The 24,779-nt window shown below is 34.7% G+C and overlaps 1 pseudogene; it reads right to left on the bottom strand.

Moving 5' to 3' along the window:
* Positions 1 to 6,708: 6,708 nt before the first annotated feature.
* LOC119620158 (histone-lysine N-methyltransferase SUV39H2-like) overlaps positions 6,709 to 24,779 on the bottom strand; it is a 43,108-nt pseudogene continuing 25,037 nt past the window's right edge.

Raw genomic sequence — 24,779 nt, 5'->3', positions numbered from 1 at the left:
TTGAGCCTATGTATGTCTCTGCACGTGAGATGGGTCTCCTGAATACAGCAGACTGATGGGTCTTGACTCTTGATCCAGTTTGCCAGTCTGTGTCTTTTAATTGGAGCATTTAGTCCATTTACATTTAAGACTAATATTGTTATGTGTGAACTTGATCCTGCCATTATGATATTAACTGGTTATTTTGCTCATCAGTTGATGCAGTTTCTTCCAAGCCTTGATGGTCTTTACATTTTGGTATGTTTTTGCAATGGCTGGTACCGGTTGTTCCTTTCCATGTTTAGTGCTTCCTTCAGGGTCTCTTGTAAGGCAGGCCTAGTGGTGACAAAATCTCTAAGCATTTGCTTATCTGTAAAGGATTTTATTTCTCCTTCACTTATGAAACTTAGTTTGGCTGGATATGAAATTCTGGGTTTAAAATTCTTTTCTTTAAGAATGTTGAATATTGGCCCCCACTCTCTTCTGGCTTGTTGAGTTTCTGCTGAGAGATCTGCTGTTAGTCTGATGGGCTTCCCTTTGTGGGTAACCCGACCTTTCTCTCTGGCTGCCCTTAAGATTTTTTCCTTCATTTCAACTTTGGTGAATCTGGCAATTATGTGTCTTGGAGTTGCTCTTCTTGAGGAGTATCTTTGTGGCGTTCTCTGTATTTCCTGGATTTAGAGCCAAATCATAAATGAACTTCCATTCACAATTGCTTCAAAGAGAATAAAATACCTAGGTATCCAACTTACAAGGGATGTAAAGGACCTCTTCAAGGAGAACTACAAACCACTGCTCAGTGAAATCAAAGAGGACACAAACAAATGGAAGAACATACCATGCTCATGGATAGGAAGAATCAATATCGTGAAAATGGCCATACTGCCCAAGGTTATTTAGAGATTCAATGCCATCCCCATCAAGCTACCAATGACTTTCTTCACAGAATTGGAAAAAACTGCTTTAAAGTTCATATGGAACCAAAAAAGAGCCCGCATCTCCAAGACAATCCTAAGTCAAAAGAACAAAGCTGGAGGCATCACGCTACCTGACTTCAAACTATACTACAAGGCTACAGTAACCAAAACAGCATGGTACTGGTACCAAAACAGAGATATAGACCAATGGAACAGAACAGAGTCCTCAGAAATAATACCACACATCTACAGCCATCTGATCTTTGACAAACCTGAGAGAAACAAGAAATGGGGAAAGGATTCCCTATTTAATAAATGGTGCTGGGAAAATTGGCTAGCCGTAAGTAGAAAGCTGAAACTGGATCCTTTCCTTACTCCTTATACGAAAATTAATTCAAGATGGATTAGAGACTTAAATGTTAGACCTAATACCATAAAAACCCTAGAGGAAAACCTAGGTAGTACCATTCAGGACATAGGCATGGGCAAAGACTTCATGTCTAAAACATCAAAAGCAACGGCAGCAAAAGCCAAAATTGACAAATGGGATCTCATTAAACTAAAGAGCTTCTGCACAGCAAAAGAAACTACCATCAGAGTGAACAGGCAACCTACAGAATGGGAGAAAATTTTTGCAATCTACTCATCTGACAAAGGGCTAATATCCAGAACCTACAGAGAACTCAAACAAATTTACAAGAAAAAAACAAACAACCCCATCAAAAAGTGGGCAAAGGATATGAACAGACATTTCTCAAAAGAAGACATTCATACAGCCAACAGACACATGAAAAATTGCTCTCATCACTGGCCATCAGAGAAATGCAAATCAAAACCACAATGAGATACCATCTCACACCAGTCAGAATGGCGATCATTAAAAAGTCAGGAAACAACAGGTGCTGGAGAGGATGTGGAGAAATAGGAACACTTTTACACTGTTCGTGGGATTGTAAACTAGTTCAACCATTATGGAAAACAGTATGGCGATTCCTCAAGGATCTAGAACTAGATGTACCATATGACCCAGCCATCCCATTACTGGGTATATACCCAAAGGATTATAAATCATGCTGCTCTAAAGACACATGCACACGTATGTTTATTGCAGCACTATTCACAATAGCAAAGACTTGGAATCAACCCAAATGTCCATCAGTGACAGACTGGATTAAGCAAATGTGGCACATATACACCATGGAATACTATGTAGCCATAAAAAAGGATGAGTTTGTGTCCTTTGTAGGGACATGGATGCAGCTGGAAACCATCATTCTTAGCAAACTATCACAAGAACTGAAAACCAAACACCGCATGTTCTCACTCATAGGTGGGAACTGAACAATGAGATCACTTGGACTCGGGAAGGGGGACATCACACACCGGGGCCTATGATGGGGAGGGGGGAGGGGGGAGGGATTGCATTGGGAGTTATACCTGATGTAAATGACGAGTTGATGGGTGCTGACGAGTTGATGGGTGCAGCACACCAACATGGCACAAATACATATGTAACAAACCTGCACGTTATTCACATGTACCCTAGAACTTAAAGTATAATAATAATAAATAAATAAATAAATAAATAAATAAATAAAAGAAAACTAATGATTGTCATCTAATTTTAAATTTTAGAATCATCTGTGGCTATAACATATATGCCATTGTTTGATGTAAAAATGCATATTAGATCAATGAGAAGAAGGAGGAAATAAAAAGAAAAACTCGAGAAGCTTTAGGTAAGATACTTGACACTCTTAAATTTCTTCCTTCATGGTCACAGTTATATTCTTGGTTTAAAACAGTCTGTATTTTAAGCCCAATAGATAAAATTTAACAACAATAAATGTGGAAAATCTGGCTTCTAGGAATAGTATCAAGTTCCTTATCCCTTCTATTATTCATTTTTTTTTTTTTTTTTTTGTCAAATACAGGTAAGGTTCAGTGAATGATAAATATTGGACACAATTTCTCTGAAAATCTATCATTCTTCATCTCTCTTTGTAGTATCTCTGTACCATCCACTTGAGCAATAATATAGGAGGATATCAGGCTGCCCTTTACTATTTGAGAAGAGACTTCATACTAAGGAAAATTTGGGGAATAGATATGATTGATACTTCTGTGTATTTCACTGCATTTTTTTCTCCTTGATGTCTTTTACCTTCGGTTGCCTTCCAAGTATGTCAATCTAAAGTCAATCAACACATTTCTGCCAGCTCTACTCAGTGGCTGCTCAACGATTGTTGACTAAATCAAGGTACGATGCCTTACTCTAAAAATAGGGAGATTTTTGTTTTACATAACCTTTCTAAATGTCTCTTCTGCAAGTCTGTGGCAGAAGTAAGCAAATGGTCAGGGATTTTGGCTTTTGGGATTGTGGTTCTCAGTCAAGTATTATTTTATCTTGACGAACACTTGCATTGTGCTTTTATCGTTTTATGAATATTTGGAAATGTCAGGGTGAGTGGCCCTTGTATAATACTTTCTTTTCTTCGTAGCAAATAATAATAATAATAGTAATAATAATAATAATCCGTGCAGATATACCTGTTAGTTGGGAATGAAGCCAAATCATTGATTTAAGATTTCAGCATGAGCACATGCTGCTAGAGGTCTCCCTTGCTTCAATTATTATGAAAGTCATGTCTTTAAAAGAAGCATCATATCTCTTAAATCAGCTTCAGTTGGTGCTGATAACACAGTCATAAAGTTTATCCTGTGAGTAAATAGAGGGTAAGAAATTGTGAATTCTGTCCTTTATAAGAACATGTCAGTTTGCTGTAATAACTGTTCAAATCCCTAGATTCATAAAATGTGTAGAGTTAGCATTTGAAAGTTATAATTAACAGCCACACTTCAATTGCAGTGCAGCAAGTGGGAGAGAAAAAATAACGTCAATTATCTGCTTTATTTCAACAAGACTTTTTAAAGTATGTTGCACTTGCCAACTCTGTTTTTCTAGTAACCCTGGGTTATCAGAGATGAAAATAAGAAAAATTTACACCTGAGTAATTATTTGGATTACTAAAATGACTGCTAATATTAGGTTGGTGCAAATGTAATTGTGTTTTTTGCCATTAGTTTTGCACCAACCTAATAATAAAACAAGTGACTCAATTCCAAATAATACAGGCTTCATGTCTACTAATTAATACCAAAACATTATCTAAATTATTTAAACCAGAATGAATTGGGATACATAATGTCTCTAGAACATTTAGGGCTCTTTGCAACATTTTTTTCTATTTTTTTATTTTATTTTATTTTATTTTAGAAATAAGTCAAGCTGGGTGCAATGGCTCATGCCTTCAATCCCAACACTTTGGGAGCCCAAGGTGGGTGGATCACCTGAGGTTAGGAGCTCAAGACAAGTCTGGCCAACGTGGTGAAACCCCATCTCTACTGAAAACACAAAAATTAGCTGGGCATGGTGGCATGTACCTGTAGTCCCAGCTTCTCAGGAGGCTGAGGCAGGAGAGTCACTTGAACCTGGGAGGTGGAGGTTGCAGTGAGCCAAGATCGCACCACTGCACTCCAGTCTGGGGACAGAGAGAGACTCTGTCTCAAATAATAATAATAATATAAATAAATAAATAAATAAGTCAAGACATAATCCCCCTCCTTTTATTCAGTTTCATCTTTCTCATTGGTTAAGGAAGATAGATTTCTATCAAAAGATAGATTTCTATTACCTCAGATTCAATAGTATAAGTGCTAAATTTTCTTTATATCCATGTATCTTATTCATGGAGAAGGTAAAAAAAGTGGAGAAACTCAAAACCAATTTCATTTAAATCTCATTGAATTGTGCATTTATTTGTTTAGGATGCCTTTAAATTATGACTTATGATGAGCTGATTGAAACTATTTTATAAATATTTGAGTTCTACTACCATTTGGTCACATTTTAGGTCCTGATGGGTATCATAGTAAACAAGAGAGCCATACATATTTGTTCTCATGGAACTTTTATTTATGATTTTGGTTGGAGGCAAAAAATCAAATAAATAAGATACATAATTGCAGGTAACAAGTGCTCAATACTATGGCAAAAAATACAGGAGTGTGGGGAAAAAGAAGTTCCACAAGAATGCCATTATAGATAGGATGAGAATGTGAATTTTGACAAGAGATGTGAAGAAAGCTGCAATTATTTGAGAAACAGGAATGTCAGGTGCTGATAACATCAAGGGAAAAGGCAGAAGCACTCTATGTAGCTGAAGTGCAATGAACTTGAAGAAAATCAGGAGGTTAAGAAAGAGAAGAGGCCAGGAGCTTAATCACATAATTGTAAACCATGGGGGAGACTATGTGAATTTTATCCTAATGTGATGAGAAAATAGTACAAATTTTGAGTAGGGAAGCAACATAATTTGATGTATTTTTGGCATTTCCATTTTATGATAATAGCCATAACTGTTATTACCTGCACATAAAAAGTAGAATAATGGATGAAGTTAGTTGAGCAAATAATATTTAGAATTATTTCTAAAAAATGGTTTCTTTAATAGCAAAAATTTCAAAATAATTTAGAGGTTTTTTTTTGACAGTTTATCACTCACTCAGACTGGAGTACAATGGTGCAATGGCTCACTGCGGCATCAAACTCCTGGGCTCCTGAGCTCAAGCGATCCTTCCACCTCAACCTCCTTATTAGCTGGTACTACCAGTGAGTGCCACCATGCCTGGCTATTATTATTGTTTTTGTAAAGACAGATTCTCACTATGTTGTCCAGGCTTGTATCACACTACTGGCCTCAAACAATCCTCCCATCTCAGCCTCCCACAGTGCTGGGATTATAGGCCTGCCTGAGAAATGAGCCTGGCCAGTGAGAAAGATTTCATGTGTAGTTCTTTAAAATTGTATGCCACAAAGTTCTCTCACAGAATAATTTGTGATTTTGAGGATGCAAAATCATCTATATTCACTATGTCTCCTCTTAAAAACATTGATTAAAATATACATATAAACACATGTGTATTGCATATGTTATATATAAAATATTTTCTATATATAAATATTTTAAACTTCTTTGGAATATGTATCAGAAATAAATACTATCCAAAACCACAAAATATTTTAGTAGCAATTACATTTTACATAGAGCTCATAAAATATATTTTGAGAGACAAAAATCTAAAAATACTTTAATAAAATTATATTTTAGATAGTATTTTTTTAGTTAAAAGATTTTACATTTAATGTCTTACCTTAAGTTTATATGTCATTGAGATGCCAATGTTTTAATGAAAAATTAGAATATAGAGTATAAAATTAAATATCACCTATTTGTCTCAAATAAAAAGTACAGGGAGTATTAAATAGGAATGACAGTATAGTAACAATAACAGAACTTGTAGGTTTTCCCAAATTGAATTAACTCTCTTTCTCTGAGTTCAAGGGGTATGGAAAGTTGAATGTTTGATCGCTCAGCAATTATTACAGTATCAGTTTAACACCATTCAAATACTACAGAAGGCATTTCTCTATTCACATTGACTTCTTAAGTAAGTATGCATATGCTGAACTATAAATAGTTTTCTTTCCATGTTTGGTCTCTAAGCACTAAATATGTAGACTTCAAATCAGTCTGTGCAACCCAGTGGCCCTCTCTCCAGAGGCATCAGTAATGCATTTGGCAAATGCCTTGAACCATGAATTGTAAATTAACTTAGTTATAATCTTGATAATATGAAAAAAGACTTCCAAATACTTATTTTTGAAATAAGAAAATATAACATTTTTCTAATAACATTAGAAAAAAGAAACAACAAACTACAATTATCATCATTTCTACTTCCTGAAAATTCATTTGAGGTAACTTCTGCCGGTCACAGCTCTACATTTACATACAGTTCTGACCCTCTTTTTGGCTGAGCTGTGGTCAATACACTCTGAAGGTATATCTCCAGAACCTTTTGTTTGATTGTCAAAAATCAACTCTTCTCCAGCATTTATAGTTATCATGGAACACAGTACTATTTAGGGAAGGCAAGTGTCAAATTATCAATGAAAACATTGAACACCTGAAGTTTTGGGTCAATACCGTGATTCACAGAATGAGATACAGTTCCATATTGAGCTGCATCCACCGTGAGTTCATCAGATGCATAGTCCAGATCCTATGTTGTCATACAACTGCCCTCATATTTCAGCTTTTTCACTTGTGATTACCTTTCCAACACATTCAATGACAAAACTCATTCTTTTAATCTTCACATGGATTTTTACACCCCAGCCATGGTCATTGATACTGTGAAAGATGCAAAGTGAATTATTGTGTGTCTTTTTGTACAATCCTATTGGTACAGCGAGGCCCACATTGACAGCTTGAGATACATTTATAGAATTGAGTAACAGGTGGAATTTTAATTTGTTGGTTTTTACTATAAGTCAAAAGAACTCCAGCTTCAGCAGGACAACATTTTTCAAAGAAGCAACCTGTGCATGATCAATCAAAGGTGGCTTCATTTACTAAGCTGATTCCAGGAGCTGGTTTGTGTTCATTAATGTAGCAGAAGTCTGAAAGTGGGCCTTCTAAGTGAACCTTATTTTCAACAAATATCAGTCTTTTATTATTCTGTCTTCTGTTGAGTTCATCTTGCCATCTCTGCAGGACTATCTTTTGTTTGGCCTTCATTACAATGTACTTGGCAATGGCAGGTTTCAAAGTTTTGTTATTGTCTTTTGGAGTTATTGCTTTGCCTTTCTTTACCTGAGATAAATAATTATGCTCACTATTAAAGAATTGCTGAAACAGTCATGGGCCCTTGAGATTTTGCAAAGATTCTTAAGTATTTGTAGAATCTAGCCGTCATTTTCATTTTACAAGATTAATTCCATATTCTTCACTGCCTTGTAGTCACACAAGTAGTCTACCAATAGATTGGTGATTCCAACCTATTTACATGTGTGCTTTTCTTTTCTGCATATTTCCTGAAGAATATCAAGTGTAACTAGCCAAGGCACCATGCCAAGCTCCTTCATGCCGTATCCCAGCTGCTGCCACCTTGTGGATATTTCGTTCAAAGTCTAACAGGATAGCTCAGGTGAACTAATGCCCACCCTTGCTCAGTCCTGTGAGACCTGGGGCCAATGCTGGGGGTCTGGTACCTGAGCATCGTGATATCACTGCAGGCCCACCTCGGCCACAGTGTCCCAATACTGTATTGTTTTAATAACTACTTTTACTAGGCACTTACTATATGTCATCATCTCTCAGTATTGTACATATATTGTTTAATATCTAACACTCTTTGTGTAGGCATTGTTATCTCAACTTTCCAGACAAGGAACTTGAGACTCAGATACAGTAAAATAATTAACCACAACTTGCTCAGATAATTAACATCATGACTAAGTAGCAAATCAAGTTGTGGGTGACTGAAATACAATATCTTAAGCACTACACTGTAATGCCTGGCTTAGGAATAAATGCTGTGTATCATAAGCAATATCCTAAGATCACGATATTATATAGATACATTGGACAATGTTAGTATTTAGTATTGGAATTTTTATATGACAAAGACATCTACTCCACATACAACAAATGATATCACTGGGTGATTTTCTTGAAAAGTTAACCTAATCTATATACTTAAGGGCCATATGTATGTAACTAAACTCCACCGGATTAAGTCTGCACATTTTGAATTTATTTGAAACTATTTAGCTTTCACCGTTTATTTGTTTCACCTAAGGAGAATATCTCTCTGTCCAATGCCTTACATGATATGAATTATGTTATATGCCACCAAGGACTTTTATTCACTCCCAAACCCATTACTTGAAAATTAGAAAAATCAGAAATGTTAATTAAAAAATTAATTTTTGGCAAAGTGCACTGTTTAGGGACACTCTTTGTATTTGTTCCTTCTTCCAATAATTCACAGTTCTTTATAGAAAAATGATGGAAGAATGACCTTAGAACAGCAAAGATTTGGCTGTATCATCTGATAAGAAATATAAAACATTATATTAAATAATAATAGAATAGTGCAATACATCTCCCATGCTGTATCTTTATGCAGTCTTTGTCCCTCCTTTATATATTTAAGCACCCAGTAATATTATTCTTCAATAATCAAAGATGTCTTAATATAACTACCTTATTTAATTTAATGCCTTAAGTTAAATCCCTTATATTTAATGGGTATTTATACATGTATTTCAATGAATTGTTCCATTTTGTAGTTGTTACCATCTTATAAATGAGCAAAGCAAGCATTTTACATTTTGTTTTCATTTTTAGGTGAAAACAAGAATAATTAAAAATAAAATGACAGGTTTTTAAGCTCCAATGAAATAACACCTACTTTGACTGAAATATAAAATTCTTTATCATGTATTTCCAGCTTTTTTTCCCAGCTTTCTTGCCACTACCTTTTGCTGAGCATTATAGGGTCTTATAACATCACTTTATTCTTTCCCAAATGCTCAACACATGTTCATGCCTCAGGCCTTCATGAGGTTGTTTCTCTTCATGTTCCTTCTCCTGGAATGCCTTCTTTATCTGTTAAAATTTTATTCATGTTTAAGCTGATTTATCATCTGTCTTTCTTCAGGGAGAACTTATCACTCATTAATTCATTCTGATGAAATTTGAAAAATAGATTTATTTTCTAATTCATTTATCCAGAATTACTTATCGAATTCTTTATAAGTGCTAGCTACGGTGGGAAATCAGATGGTGAATATTCACAAATGCTGCCTTTACACAGTCTTTGTAATACATTTATATTACACGTGTTTTGTTATGATGCTGTATTTATCTATCCCTCTCCCAAGAGGTGGTGAAAGGATCGAGAGACTATGGAGTAGAGATTTTTGCTTATCTTTGTATCTTCAGCACTGAGCATTGCTACCTAACACATTCTTTAAATGATTAAAGATGAATGCATAGTAGTTTTTAAGAGGCATATATCTGAAAATAAGGAAGTGTGAAGCAACACTTAGATTTTCTAAATCCTATACTGTCCACTGTATTGTAGTGACTCCAATAAGAATTCACTAGGAAAATAATCATTCTACTAATCTCTGTGATTCGACCATTTTTTGTTTTCAACTGAAAAAATTCGCCGATTGCTTTCAAGCATCAAATTAGTGTCAAGTGTAAACTAGGCATAAAAGTGAGGTGTTGCTAGTCACTTTATTTGTTTTGAATACGTTACTAAAGCGTCCACAATTGGGGACAATCATTATGGATGGTCAATTGGTTTAATATGTGTTTTAATAGTCTAGAGAGACGTTAGACCTTCCTTTAACCAAACACAAAACTAGATCTATAGCAGGGGTCAATAAACAGAGAACATTGATATGGTTTGGCTGTGCCCCCACCCAAATCTCAACTTGAATTATATCTTCCAGAATGCTCAGGTACTGCGGGAGGGACCCAGGGCGAGGTAATTGAATTATGGGGGCCTGTCTTTCCGGTGCTATTCTTGTGATAGTGAATAAGTCTCACAAGATCTGATGGGTTTATCAGGTGCCTCCGCTTTTGCCTCCTCTTCATTTTCTTTTTCTGTTGCTACATAAAATGTGCCATTCACCTCCTGCCATGATTCTGACACCTCCCGAGCCATGTGGAACTGTAAGTCCAATTAAACATTTTTTCTTCCCAGTCTTTGTCAGCACCGTCAAAACAGACTAATACAAACATTAATTATAACTAAAAGAAAATGACCTCCCCATAAAAAATCCTCTAAAATAGCAAAAGAAGTCAATATGTATGTCTTCACGTTTGAATACAGCACATGATTACAAAAATCATAAAGATAATTTTAAAGCTTTTTATGTGAATTAGGAAGCTGTGTCTTTTCAGTTACAAGCAAAGGATTACTGAACTAAACAGTCTCAATATTATATGTAAGCTATAATTATGTGCCTGTGATATTGGCTTATGCTAGTTTTTATTGTATTAGATAACAAAAACTTCAAACATGTCTCCAAAATGATGACAATAATCTATTCAGTCATCAGATTAAGATAAAAGTCTGTAACAAATATGTGTCTACTGATCTAATACATAGATACAATTTGAGAGAGACTAAAGATAGTAAATGGGAAAAACAACAGTGTTTCAGTACCAGAATGGCTTGCGAACTAGCCAACATTAAAGACGAGGAAAGGTAATTTCCTTTGAAAAAATTGTAAGCTCTTCTACTGTAATTTTTTAAAGTTTTTTTATTATTATTATTACACTTAAATTCTGGAATACATGTGCAGAATGTGCAGCTGTGTTACAAAGATATACACACGCCATGGTGGTTTGCTGCACACATCAACCTGCCATCTACATTACATATTTTTCCTAATCCTATCCCTCCCTTAGCCCCCCAACCCCTGACAGGCACCAGTGTGTGTGATGTTCCCTTCCCTGTGTCCATATGTTCTCATTGTTCAACTCCGACGTATGAGTGATAACATGCGGTGTTTGGTTTTCTGTTCCTGTGTTAGTTTGCTGAGAATGATGGTTTCCAGCTTCATCCATGTCCCTGCAAATGATATGGGTTTTTTTATGGATGCATAGTATTCCATGGTGCATATGCGCCACATTTTCTTTATCCAGTCTGTCATTGATGGGTTGGTTCCAAGTCTTTGCTATTGTGAACACTGTTGCAATAAACATACATGTGCATGTGACTTTATAGTAGAATGATTTATATTTCATTGGGTATATACCTAGTAGTGGGATTGCTTGGGCAAATGGTATTTCTAGTTCTAGATCCTTGAGGAATTGCCACACTGTCTTCCACAATGGGTGAACTAATTTACACTCCCACCAACAGTGTCAAAGCATTCCTATTTCTCCACATCCTCTCTAATATCTATTGTTTCCTGACTTTTCAATGATCTCCTTAATGACTACTGGGTAAATAACGAAATTAATGTAGAAATAAATAAGTTCTTTGAAACCAATGAGAACAAAGACACAACGTACCAGAATATCTGGGACACATCTAAAGCAATGTTTAGAGGGAAATTTATAGCCCTAAATGCCTATAGGAGAAAGTAGGAAAGATCTAAAATCGACACCTTAACATCACGGTTAAAAGAAGCAGAGAAGCAAGAGCAAACAAATTCAAAAGCGAGCAGAAGACAAGAAATAACTAAGAACAGAGCAGAACTGAAGAAGAGAGAGACACAAAAACCCTTAAAAAATCAATGAATCCAGTAGCCGGTTTTTTGAAAAGACTAACAAAATAGATAGACTGCTAACTAGTCTAATAAAGGAGAAAAGAAAGAAGAATCAAATAGACACAATAATAAATGATAAAGGTGATATCACCACTAATCCTACAGAACTACTATAATTTATTGAAAATGTTTAGTTTACATAAATATTGCAATTCATGGTTCATGAAAAATTGCAGCTGTTTCATTTTAAAAATGTATATATAAGTGAAATAAATGCCTTCAATACCAAGGTTGTCCATTAACATTTTTGTAAGTCTCCTTCCAGAAGTATATTTTTTTGTTGTTTATATTGACTTCAGGAATCTGACTAATGTATAAAAAATGACCTAGTTTTTAAAAAGTGTCTTCTATGTAATAGTTTTGTCTTCAGGTTGTTTTTCAGTGGATTAAACATACCAATAATAAGCAAAAAGGCAAAAACAAAACATGTTAATTTTTTTCTATATTTCCAACTTTTTAAAAATTTTACTTTAAGTTCCAGGACACATGTATAGAAAGTGCAAGTTTTTTACACAGTTATGCGTGTGCCGTGGTGGTTTGCTGCACCTATTGACCTGTCCTCTAAGTTCTCTCCCCTCACTCCCACCCCCCAACAGGTCCTGGTGTGTGATGTTCCCCTTCCCTGTGTCCATGTGTTCTCATTGTTCGACTCCCAGTTATGAATGAGAAGATGCAGTTTTTGGTTTTCTGCTCCTGTGTTAGTTTGCTGAGGATGATGGCTTCCAGCTTCATCCACGTCCCTGCAAAGGACGTGTTTTCATTCCTTTTTATGGCTGCATAGTATTCCAAGGTATATGTGTACCACATATTTTTTATCCAGCCTATCATTGATGGGCATTTGGGTTGGTTCCATGACTTTGCTATTGTAAAAAGCTCTGCAATAAACATACATGTACATGTGTCTTCATAGTAGAATGATTTATAATCCTTGAGTATATGCCCAGTAATGGGATTGCTGGGTCAAATGGTACTTCTGGTTCTAGATCCTTGAGGAATCACCATATTCTTTTCCACAGTGGTTGAACTAATTTACATTCCCACCAACAGTGTAAAGCGTTCCTATTTCTCACAGCCTCACCAGGATATATTGTTTCTTGACTTTTTAATAATCGCCATTCTGACTGGTGTGAGATGGTATCTCATGGTGACTTTGATTTGCATTTCTCTGATGATCAGTGATGTCGAGTTTTTTTTCATATGTTCATTGGTCAAATAAATATCTTCTTTTGAGAAGTGTCTGTTCATATTCTTTGCCCACTTTTTGATGGCTTTTTTTTTTTTTCTAATTTCAAATAGCATCCCTGTTGCATTTAAGTACAATTGCAAAAGATATTAGCATTTTGTTAAAACATTTTCTCTCTGAATTCTCTATTATTTTTATAGCATTTAAATACTTTTGAAGAACAAATTGAGACCTTAAAATGTGTAGAACTTAGTTTAGCCAGCATAATCCTGATTCCAAATCTGAGAAGAGACACAACAAAAAAAGAAAACTTCAGGCCAACATCCCTGATGAACATGGATGCAAAAATCCTCAATAAAATACTGGGAAACCGAATCCAGCAGAACATAAAAAACCTTATCCACTATGGTCGAGTCAGTTTAATCCATGGGATGCAAAGCTCGTTCAACATACGCAAATCAGTAAACATAATCCATCATATAAACAGAACCAAAGACAAAAACTACATGATTATCTCAATAAATGTGGAAAAGGCCTTTGATAAAATTCAACATCTCTTCATGTTAAAAACTCTCAATAAACTAAGTATTGATGAAACTTATCTCAAAATAATAAGAGCTATTTATGACAAACCCACAGCCAATAACATATTGAATGGGTGTCTGGGCAAAAGCTGGAAGCATTCTCTTTGAAAATTGGTACATGACAAGGATGCTCTCCGTCACCACTCCTGTTAAACATAGTATTGGAAATTCTGGCCATGGCAATCAGGCAAGAGAAATAAATAAATCATATTCAAATAGGCAGAGAGGAAGTTGAATTGTCTCTCTCTGCAGGTGGCATGATTTTATATTTAGAAAACCCCATCATCTCAGCACCAGAACTCCTTAAACTGATGAAGAAAGTTCAGCAAACTCTCAGTATACAAAATCAATGTGTAAACAACACAAGCATTCCTATACACCAATAATAGAGAGCCAAATCATGAATGAACCCCCATTTACAATTGCTACAAAGAGAATAAAATACACAGGAACACAGTTAACAAGGGATTTGAAGGACCTCTTCAAGGAGAACTACAAACCAACTTTTATTTTAAGTTCGGGGTACATGTGTAGGATGTGCAAATTTGTTACATAGATAAACATGTGCCACGGTGGTTTGCTGCACAGATCACCCCATCATCTAGGTATTAAGCCCAGCATCCATTAGCTATTTTTCCTGATCCTCTAGCTCCTCCCATCCCCCCCCCCCCCCACCGATAGGCCCCAGTGTGTGTTTTTCCCCACTATGTGTTCATATGTTCTCATTATGTAGCTCCAACTTATAAGTGAGAACATCCTGAATTTGGTTTTCTGTCCCTGTGTTAGTTTGCTAAGGAGAATAGCCTACAGCTCCATCTATGGCCCTGAAAAGGACATGATCTTACTTCTTTTTATGGCTGCATAGTATTCCATGGTGTATGTGTACCACATTTTCTTTATCCAGTCTGTCATTGATGGGCATTTAGGTTGATTCCATGTCTTGGTTATTGTGAATAGTGCTGCAATGAACATATGTGTGCATGTATCTTTATAATAGACTTACAGTCATTTGGGCACGTACCCAGTAATGGGATCGTTGGGTCAAACGGTGTTTCTGCCTCTAGGTTTTTAAGAAATTGCCACACTGTCTTCCACAATGGTTGGACTACTTATACTCCCACTAAGAGTGCAAAGGCATTCCTTTTTCTTTACAAACTCACAAACATCTGTTGTTTTTGGATTTTTTAATAATAGGCATTCTGACGGGTGTGAGATGGTGTCTCATTGTAGTTTTGATTTGTATTTATCTAATTATCAGTGATGTTGAGCTTTTTTATTTGTATGTTTTTTGGCTGCATGTATGTCTTCCTTTGAGAAGAGTCTGATCATGTCCTTTGCCACTTTTTAATGGGGTTGTTTCTTTTTCTCGTAAATTTGTTTAAGTTCCTTATAGGTGCTGGATATTAGACCTTTGTCAGATGGATACAATCCAAAACTTTTCTCCCATTATGTAGGTTGTCTGTTTACTCTGTTTATATGAATAGTTTCTTTTCCTGTGAAGAAGCTATTAGTTTAATTAGATCCTATTTGTCAATTTTCCTTAACAAAACATTTTTAAATGCATAAATTATGTGTTATCTATCTCTGGGTGCTACTCGTAATTTCCAGTGGTCTACTCAGCATTAAAATGTGAATCATGTGATAATATTTCATATAGATCTGGCTTTCATGATTAAATGTTGTCAGCAGAATTATTGGAGTTATTGGGGCTATTTAATAAAGCCAATGATGAGAATTAGAAAGGCTGGGTTAAATTTCATCATAGCCGAGCACATATGCCTTATAAAGTGCTTCTTAAAGGCTACTGTGTTGTATGATCATTTTCAGTAATTTTGCTAGGCAATTGTTTCCCAACTTCAGACAACAACTGTATGAACCCAGAAAGAAGATTATATGTAAGAAATGGCACTATCTCTTTTGATCATTATTAGGAGTTTACATCTTTCTTCTGCATTCATAATAAAATGTCTACATTTATAAAATTATTGCTGTAATAGACTTTTTATTTAAAAATATTTTTACTTAAAAAATAGAAAGATTGCTGTCTTTAAAAAATAATCAGTAGATCACAAAATGTAACAATTAAGTAACAATCACCACACTTCTTCCCTTTTGGAAGTCAATGTTCTTAGAAAATAATCTGGGCTTCTGAGGCTTTCTCTGCACTATTTAGTGAACTGTCAAATATGACAATATTATGAATAAGTGATAATCTTTAGAATCTTTCTAAATTTATATTAAATTGTATTTGAAGCACTTCAGGTGGAAATTCCAATTAAATAAGGCTTGCTGTATACACATGTTTCTCTTTTATCTTGTTCCTAAATATGGTTAAATGATATTACAGAAAGAGAAAGTACATGGGCTTAAAATAGTAAAAAGAATTGGAAAGGAAAAAAAAAATCAGAAGAGATTTCAACAGATTGTGAGAACACTAAATGAAGAGAGAGGAATGCCAACTGATAAAATAAGTTGGCAGAAGCTGCAGGTTAGAATACTCAGTAATCCTGCCCAAATATGCTTGGGAAGCTTTGGATTTGGAAATACCAGGAATGTTACAGGCAAGTCATGAGGTTGAAAGCCAGGGAAATTAATTGAAGTTATGCAAAGCATTTAAACCACCAATTTATCTATCTTACTTTATATTCAGAATGTCAAGAAATTATGAGTCAACACTTTTTCTTAAAAATGTCAAATGTACCTTAGAGGAGTGAATTTCTGCCCAACAAAGCAACCAATCCTAAGATCCAGCACAGAAAATAAAGAACAACATTGAACAGATCCTGCCCACATATGGAGTTTCTCTCCCATAGTTGCAGGCATCATTGTTAAATATGAATGGCCCATTCTGGATCAGCAGAATTTAAAAAAAGGTACAAAATTTTAAAAAAGGATAACAAAGGTTCAAAAAATAAAATACGTGATCAAAATAAACAAAGATAATTTCAGAAATAGAATAGACGTTTTTAAAGATAGTCATTCAAAAAGTCCACAAGGAGGAATTGAAATCATAAATGAGAACAGAATGTTATTTTGAAAAGTAACAAGCGCACAAGAAAAATATTTTAAGATACATATATGTATACATATACATATTTAAATTCAGACATAGACTTAGTTTCAATTTTGATTTGTAAAAAGCTTGAAAATTTCATGCTGAACATTGTAAGAAGAGAAAAACTGAACAATCTGAAAATTGACAGCTTTTCTCAGACCATCAGAGAATTAGGGTCCTAATACAAACCCTGATCTACATATCTGAAACAAAACAAAACAAAACAAAACAAAACATGAATTTAAGAGAAGCACCAAATGCTGTTTCTTAGAAAAGTTCAATATAATTAATAAATTGGTAAACTGATAAGATTTATATACTTTTGATCAATTTAACCAGGGGAAAAAAAGAGAAAAGATACAGTTTGCTGATATCAGAAATGAAAAAGAGGGCAGAGGGTGGTGGCTCACGCCTATAATCTCAGCACTTTGAGTGGCCCAGGCAGGCGGATTGCTTGAGGTCAGGAGTTGGGAGACAAACCCGGGCAACATGGCCAAAGACCGTCTCTACAAAAAAAAAAACCACAAAAATTAGCTGAGCATGCTGGTGTGTGCCTGTAGTCCCAGCTACTTGGTAGACTAAGGTGCGAGAAGCACTTGAGTCAGACGGCGAAGGTTTCAGTGAGCCAAGATCATGACACTGCCCTCCAGCCTAGGCAACAGGGCACGACTCTGTCTCAAAAAACAAAAAAGAGAAATTAAAAAGAGGGCATCACTGTCGATTCCATGAGGCCATCACTGTTAATTCCATGGACACCACAGTTTTAAAACTTTGATGAAATTGATTAACTCATTGAATAACAGAAATCTTCCAAACTCATGTAGGAGAAATATATAATCTGAAAACACCAATATCTATCAAATAAATTAAACCAAAGTTAATAATCTTTCTGAAAAGAATGCATCAGGAACAAATGATTTTAAGGGGTGACTTTTACCAAATATTTTAAGAATAAAAGATACTAGTTCTCCACAAACTCTCCCAGAAACGACAAGTAGAATGAAGACTTTCCACTCATTCTATGAGGCAAAAATTATCCTAATGTCAAAACTAAACAAAAACATTACAGGAAAGGGAAAGTACAAACCAGTATCTCTCATGAACCTAGATGCAAAACTTCTCAAAAGATCCTAACTTATTGGATCCAACAATATATCAAAATAATTATATTTCACAATCAAGTGGGATTTATTTCAGGTATGCAAGACTGTTTCAATATTCACAAATCATTTAATGTAATTCACCAAATCAGCAGACTAAAGAAGAAAAATTATACTATCGTATCAATTGATGCAGGAAAAGTTTTGACAAAATATAATTTCTAGTTATGATAATTATACTTAGCAAACTGACAATATAGGAGAACGTCCCCAACTTGATTAAGAACACTTACAAAAAATCAGTAGCAAATATTACATTTAATGGTGATAAACTAGATGCTTTCCTCTACTATTGAGAGCAAAGCAAATATTGCCTCACCATGTTTATTTCTATAGCTTTGTATTATGTTTTGAAATCAGGATGTGAGATAACCACAGTTTTGTTTTTCTTTCTCTGAATTGATTTGGCTATTTATGACTTTTGTAGTTGTATTTCTTCTTCTTTTTTTTCTGTAAAAAATACCATTGAAGTTTTGGTGGTGACAACATTGTGGATTGCTTTGAAAATCCAGCATTGTGGATTGCTTTGTAAAGTATGCACATTTTAAAAATATTAGTTTTAAAATCTGTGAACACAAAATGTTTTTTCATTTTCTTGTGTCTCTTAAAATTTATTTTAGGCTGGGTGCAGTGGCTCAAGCCTGTAATCCCAGCACTTTGGGAGGCCGAGACGGGTGGATCACGAGGTCAGGAGATCGAGACCATCCTGGCTAACAGAGTGAAACCCCGTCTCTACTAAAAAATACAAAAAACTAGCAGGGGGTGGTGGCGGGCACCTGTAGTCCCAGCTACTTGGGAGGCTGAGGCAGGGGAATGGCATAAAACGGGGAGGCGGAGCTTAGAGTGAGCTGAGATCTGGCCACTGCACTCCAGCCTGGGCGACAGAGTGAGACTCCGTCTCAAAAAAAAAAAAAAAAAAAAAAAAAAAATTTATTTTATTGGTGTTTCATAGTTTTTAATATGTAAGTCCTTCATCTCTGTAGTTTATTCCCAATTAATTTATTTTTTGTTAATGAAATTGATTTTCTAATTTTATTTTAAAATAGTTTACTGTTAATATATAGAAACACAATTATTTTGTGTGTTTTCATTTTGTGTCCTGCAACTTTACTAAATTCATTTGTTCAAATATTTTTTAGTGGAGTCTTTAAAATTTCATTATATGAGATCATGCTACCTGTAGACAGAAACGATTCTACTTCTTCTTTCTGATATGGGGGTATTTTATTTCTTTTTCTCACAAATTATCTGGCAATTTTTTTTCTCACAAATAGCCAAGATATGGACACAATTTATATGTCCTTTGACAGATGACTGGATAAAGAAAATATGGTATATACACACAATAGGATATTATTTAGCCTTTAGCAAGAAGGAAATTTTGCAATAAATGACAGCATTGATGCCTTGATGCCATAGTAAAATGAAATTAAAGTAAAAAGATAGTAAGGGAAATAAGCTAGTCACAGAAAGATAAATACTGCATGATTTCACTTATATGAGGTATCTAAAATAGTCAAATTCATAGAATCAGAGTGGAATGGTAGTTGATAGGGCCTGGGAATAGAGGAAATGGGGAGTTACTAATCAATCAATGGGCAAAATCTTTTAGTTAAGCAAAAAGAATGATTTCTAGAGATATGTTATATAACATTGTACCTATAGTCAACAATATTGTATCGTACATTTAAAGTGTTTTAAAAAGGCAGGTCTCATGTTGGGTTCTTACCACAATAAGATGAAATTATATTCAAAATTCTCTCACATCATTCCCTACTCAACAATATACTATAAATCCTAGCTAATACAGTGAGACAAAAATGAAATATACATATTGGAAAAACTAAATAAAGCTATCTTTGCATGCAGATGACCTACGTGTTTATGTAGAAAATCCCAGAAATTTGACAAAAGTTCTGGAAATAAATGATTATTGCAAGTTTACACAGGATACAAGATTAATATATAGAGTAAATTTCATTCCCATATACCAGCAATAAGCAATTTAAATTAATAACATATTGTTATTTATAATGACTCTAAAATATGTACAAGTGTAGCCAAATATGCACAGAAACTTGACATGGAAAACTACAAAGCTCTTTTAAAAGTAATTGATGACTACCTAAGTAAATGAAAAGATCATGTGTTCATATATTGGAAGGCTCAATATTCTTAAAATGCCATTTCTTTCCAAATTTATCTATAACTTCAACTTAATCCCAATAAGAATTTCAGCAAACTAATTTTCATTATCAACAAATTTATTATAAAGCTTATGTGTAAGCGCAAAAGATCTAGAGTAGTCAACACAATATTAAGAAGAGCAAAGTTAGAAGACTGACACTATTCAACTTAAAGATTTACCATAAAGCTACAGTAGCTAAGGAGTCATTGTATTAATGAAATAATAGGCCCAAGGAACAGAGTACAAAGCTCAGAAATAGAACCATACTAATACAGTCAAGTGATCTTTGACAAAGAAGCAAAGGCAACTCAATGGAGAAATGCTGGCCTTTCCTCAAATAGTGCAGGGATAATTGGAACTTCTAAAGGAGCTCTCACTCATTGCTGATTGGTGTGTGTTAATAAAATACTATAACCTCTGTCAGAGACAATATGGCAGCCCCAACAAAGCTAAACATGTCACCATACAATTTGACAACCAGGCCCTGAGGTTCTTACACAGTGGTTTAAAATCTATGTTAACACTAAAACTTACAGGTAGAAGTTTGTAATAGTGTTATGAATAATTACCAAAAACCGGGAATATATCCAGAAGTCCTTCAATAGGTGAATAGATAAATAAACTGGAAAATAATATAGATAGAATCATATAGCATGCATCCTTGTCAGCTGGCTAATATGCTTTTAAGTTTTTTCCAGGTTATTGTTTGACTTGATACTCAGATTGTTGAAAAATATTTCATTGCATCAATAATCTGTGCTATCAAACCAAAACATAACAGGAAAAATCTTAAATGTATATTAGCCAGCTGACAAGGCTATGTGCTATATGATTCAATCCATATTATGTTCTAGAAAAGGCAAAACTAATGGGATAATAAAAGATCAAATAATTACTAGAGGCTGAGAATAAGTGAAGCACAGGAAATGTTTAAAGAGTACAACTATTTCATATGATACTGTAAATAAGGATATTTGACATTATGCATTTGTCAAGAACTGTAGAAATATAGAAAATAAGAGAGAACCTTAACGAAAACAAATTCTTAAAAATTACATAGAAAATCATGGGATAGGCCTGGTGTGATGGCTCATGCCTGTAATCCCAGCACTTTGGGAGGCCGAGGTAGGCGTACCATGACGTCAGGAGTTGGAGACCAGCCTGGCCAACATAGTGAAACCCCGTCTCTACTAAAAATATAAAAATTAGCTGGGCGTGGTGGTGCCTGCCTGTAATCCCAGATATTTGGGAGGCTGAGGCAGGAGAATCGCTTGAACCTGGGAGGTGGAGGTTGTAGTGAGCTGAGATTGCACCACTGCACTTCAGCCTGGGCAACAGAGTGAGACTCCATTTCAAAAACAAAAAACAAACAAAAAAGAAAGTCATGAGATAACAGAAAACAATGTAGACTGTGATGAGATGATTTAGTTTTATTACAAATATAGGAAACAACCCCATTAAAGGGGTTGGGAAAATAGTGCTGATGTAAGGATTTTCAGAAATGAATGGAGTCTCTAAGGTTAAAGGCAAAATTAAATGCCCATAAGGAATTTATTTGATAAAGTTGTTTTCAGTAGAAATATGAGTTAACATTTCTGATACTGCTATAGATGTATACTGGAATTGAACAGTTAAGAAAAAAAGTTGGCTTACACTATGAGTCAGGTTCTCATGGTTGGAGTAGGATTTTGTAGATACACAAGAGGTAGAAAGTAGGATGATACATTTGGTAATATGGATTAAAGTTGCATATCTCATTGGGAATTTATTTAACTTTATGTATATATGAATAGTTACATATAGAAGTATTTATAAAATATATCTATACATATGTTAGTGTATATACACATATTTTTTTTGCTTTGTCACCTTATAGCATCTGAAGAAATACACAAGTAGCAATATGCACATCTATTCCCGCATCTTGGTTTCTACAATAAATGTAAGTGGAGCTTCTTGGAGAAATGGTTGATTTTAGGACTATGGCAGGAAATATATAAGATGAGTCTGGAGTATCTTATAATGCCAGAAAGTAATAAAATGCTAAAAAAAGAAAAAGAAAGAAAAGAAAAGAAATGACAGTTGGAAATATATCAAAGCGCGACACAGCAGCCAAGGGAAAGAAATTCTACTAGCCAAAGCGGGAACAATTTTAGCAAAAAATGAAGTAGTGCTGGATTATAACATAGAGGATTAAATAAATACCTGTGCATCTATACTGATATAAATACATAATTGAGCAAATTAGTAAGTCACGAAAAGAGACAAATCTCCCATGAAGAGGAAAGCCAAATAATTTATCTACAGACACCCTAGAGACGAGTATAACTCTCCACTCCTTAAGTGTGAACTGCAGACACTGGCCCCCTTTTAAAGGTACAGAATAGAACGGGGAAAATACATATAGCATTGTAGTGGAGAAATCTGACAGATACTACTTCAGCCAGGTAACCACTGTCAATATCAATAGTCATAAATAATTGATAGTATATACATTTGATTTACATACATGTGATGAAAATTACACTTTAGATATGTGGACTTCTTCTCAAAATCCCATGAAGTCAGTGTAATGATGAGGAAAAAAAAAAAAATAGAGAAAAAATCCAGTATTGGGGCAACCTGCAAATAATTTGATGAGTATTATTCAAAATTGTCAAGGTCACCAAAAGGAAGAAAATTCTGACAAACTGTCACCACAAAGAGATTCATAAAGAGAAATGACAATTTAATGTAAGGTAATGTTTTGAATGGGCTCCTCAGACAGAAAACAGACATTCGGTAAAAACTAAGGAAATCTAACTTTATGGTAGTCTTTAGTTAATTAAGAAAAAAGGAGGCCGGGGTGGTGGCTCATGCCTGTAATCCCAGCACTTTGGGAGGCCAAGGTGGGGGATTACCTAAGGTCCGAGTTTCAGATTAGCCTGGCCAACATGGTGAAACCCTGTCTCTACTAAAAATACAAAATTAGCCAGGCATGGTGGCACATGCCTATAATCCCAGCTACTTGGGAGGCTGAGGCAGGAGAATTGCTTGAACCTGGGAGGCTGAGGTTGCGGTGAGCCAAGATAGTGCCATTACACTCCAACCTTGGCAACAAGAGCAAAACTCTGTCACAAAAAAAAAAAAAAAAAAAAAAAAAAAAAAGAAGAAAAAAAGGAAAAGAAAAAGAAAAGAAAAAAGAAGATACGATTTCAATAATATGACGTTCTGGAAAAAACAAAACTATAGAGACAATAAAAAGTCATTGATTCCCAAAAGCTCTGGTAGGTACAGAGCATGATAATTAAATAGTAAAGCACAGAGTATTTTTAGGGTACCAAAGTTATTCTGTGTGATATTTTGTTGAATACATTATCTTATGCAGTTTTCAAAACTAGTAGAAAGCTTAAAGAAGGAAATTTAATGTATGCAAATTAGAAAAAAAAAAATATTGGGGAGGTTTGAGGATTCCCAGAAAGGAATGAAGACTGTGAGAAGAAAAATTAAGTATTACAAACGTATGAAATAATTTTTGTGTAAGGTCAAGAAGAAAAAATGCTGACTTAAGTAATTTTTGAAACGAGTAATCTATAAGATGAAAAAAAAAATGAACAGCGCACAAGGAATCTTCTTGTTACACAAATGTAAGTACTGTTGATAACATGCACCTTTGGTGTGATATGATAGAGCTGAATAACTTGATAGAGCTGAATAACTTGTTTCCCATGAAGGTAACGATGAACAATTCTGGTACAATTATACATATATACCGAAAATAAACAATGACATAAATTGATGACAAACAGTGGGAGCCAGGTTTTTTACTACCTGAGTAGGAATTTACGTATTAGCAAAGGGAGGCCAAAATGGTGTATATGGTAATGGATTAGAGTGGGAGACGTTAGTACTAATAAACATTTAATATCATATAAATGCAGATGTCTACTTAGGAAAATTAGATATGTGTATATAAAAATAGGTTAGCAAAAATATGTATATTTCCTTGCTGTTAGCTGAGAAGGCCTGGAAGCTCTGATACTCCAGTAGCGGTGAGTACATCACAATCTTAGTTTCTAATATCATTCTTTAAAAAAGGAAGAGAAGAAAGGAAAGGAAAGGAAAGGAAAGGAAAGGAAAGGAAAAAAGCAAAGGAGAAAAGAAAAGAAATTGAGGCTTCTTAGAGAAATGGCTACTGCTAGGATTGGGGCAGAATATACAAGATGAGCCTAAACCATCATGCCAAAAAGTAAGGAAGCACACAAACAAAAAAAAAGGGAACATTGATTTGTATATGTCAAAGAAGAGGACACAGGAACCAACAGAAAAAGATCCACATTCCAAAGCTGAAATGATTTAGTAACAAAACAAAGTAGTATTAGATTATAATAGAAACTGTAAATTGAATAATCATGAGTCCATACAATATATATGAAAATATAAATAACAATCGGAAGAGCAGAGACAAATCTCTCATGCAGAAGAATGCCAAGTAATTTATAGATATGCCTTGCAAAGAAAGGAGGCATAT

Source organism: Chlorocebus sabaeus, chromosome 17 (genome assembly GCF_047675955.1).
Source record: "Chlorocebus sabaeus isolate Y175 chromosome 17, mChlSab1.0.hap1, whole genome shotgun sequence".
Classification (NCBI taxonomy): domain Eukaryota; kingdom Metazoa; phylum Chordata; class Mammalia; order Primates; family Cercopithecidae; genus Chlorocebus; species Chlorocebus sabaeus.
Note: the sequence above shows the minus strand (reverse complement) of the source record. Positions and strands in the feature narration are given on the sequence as shown.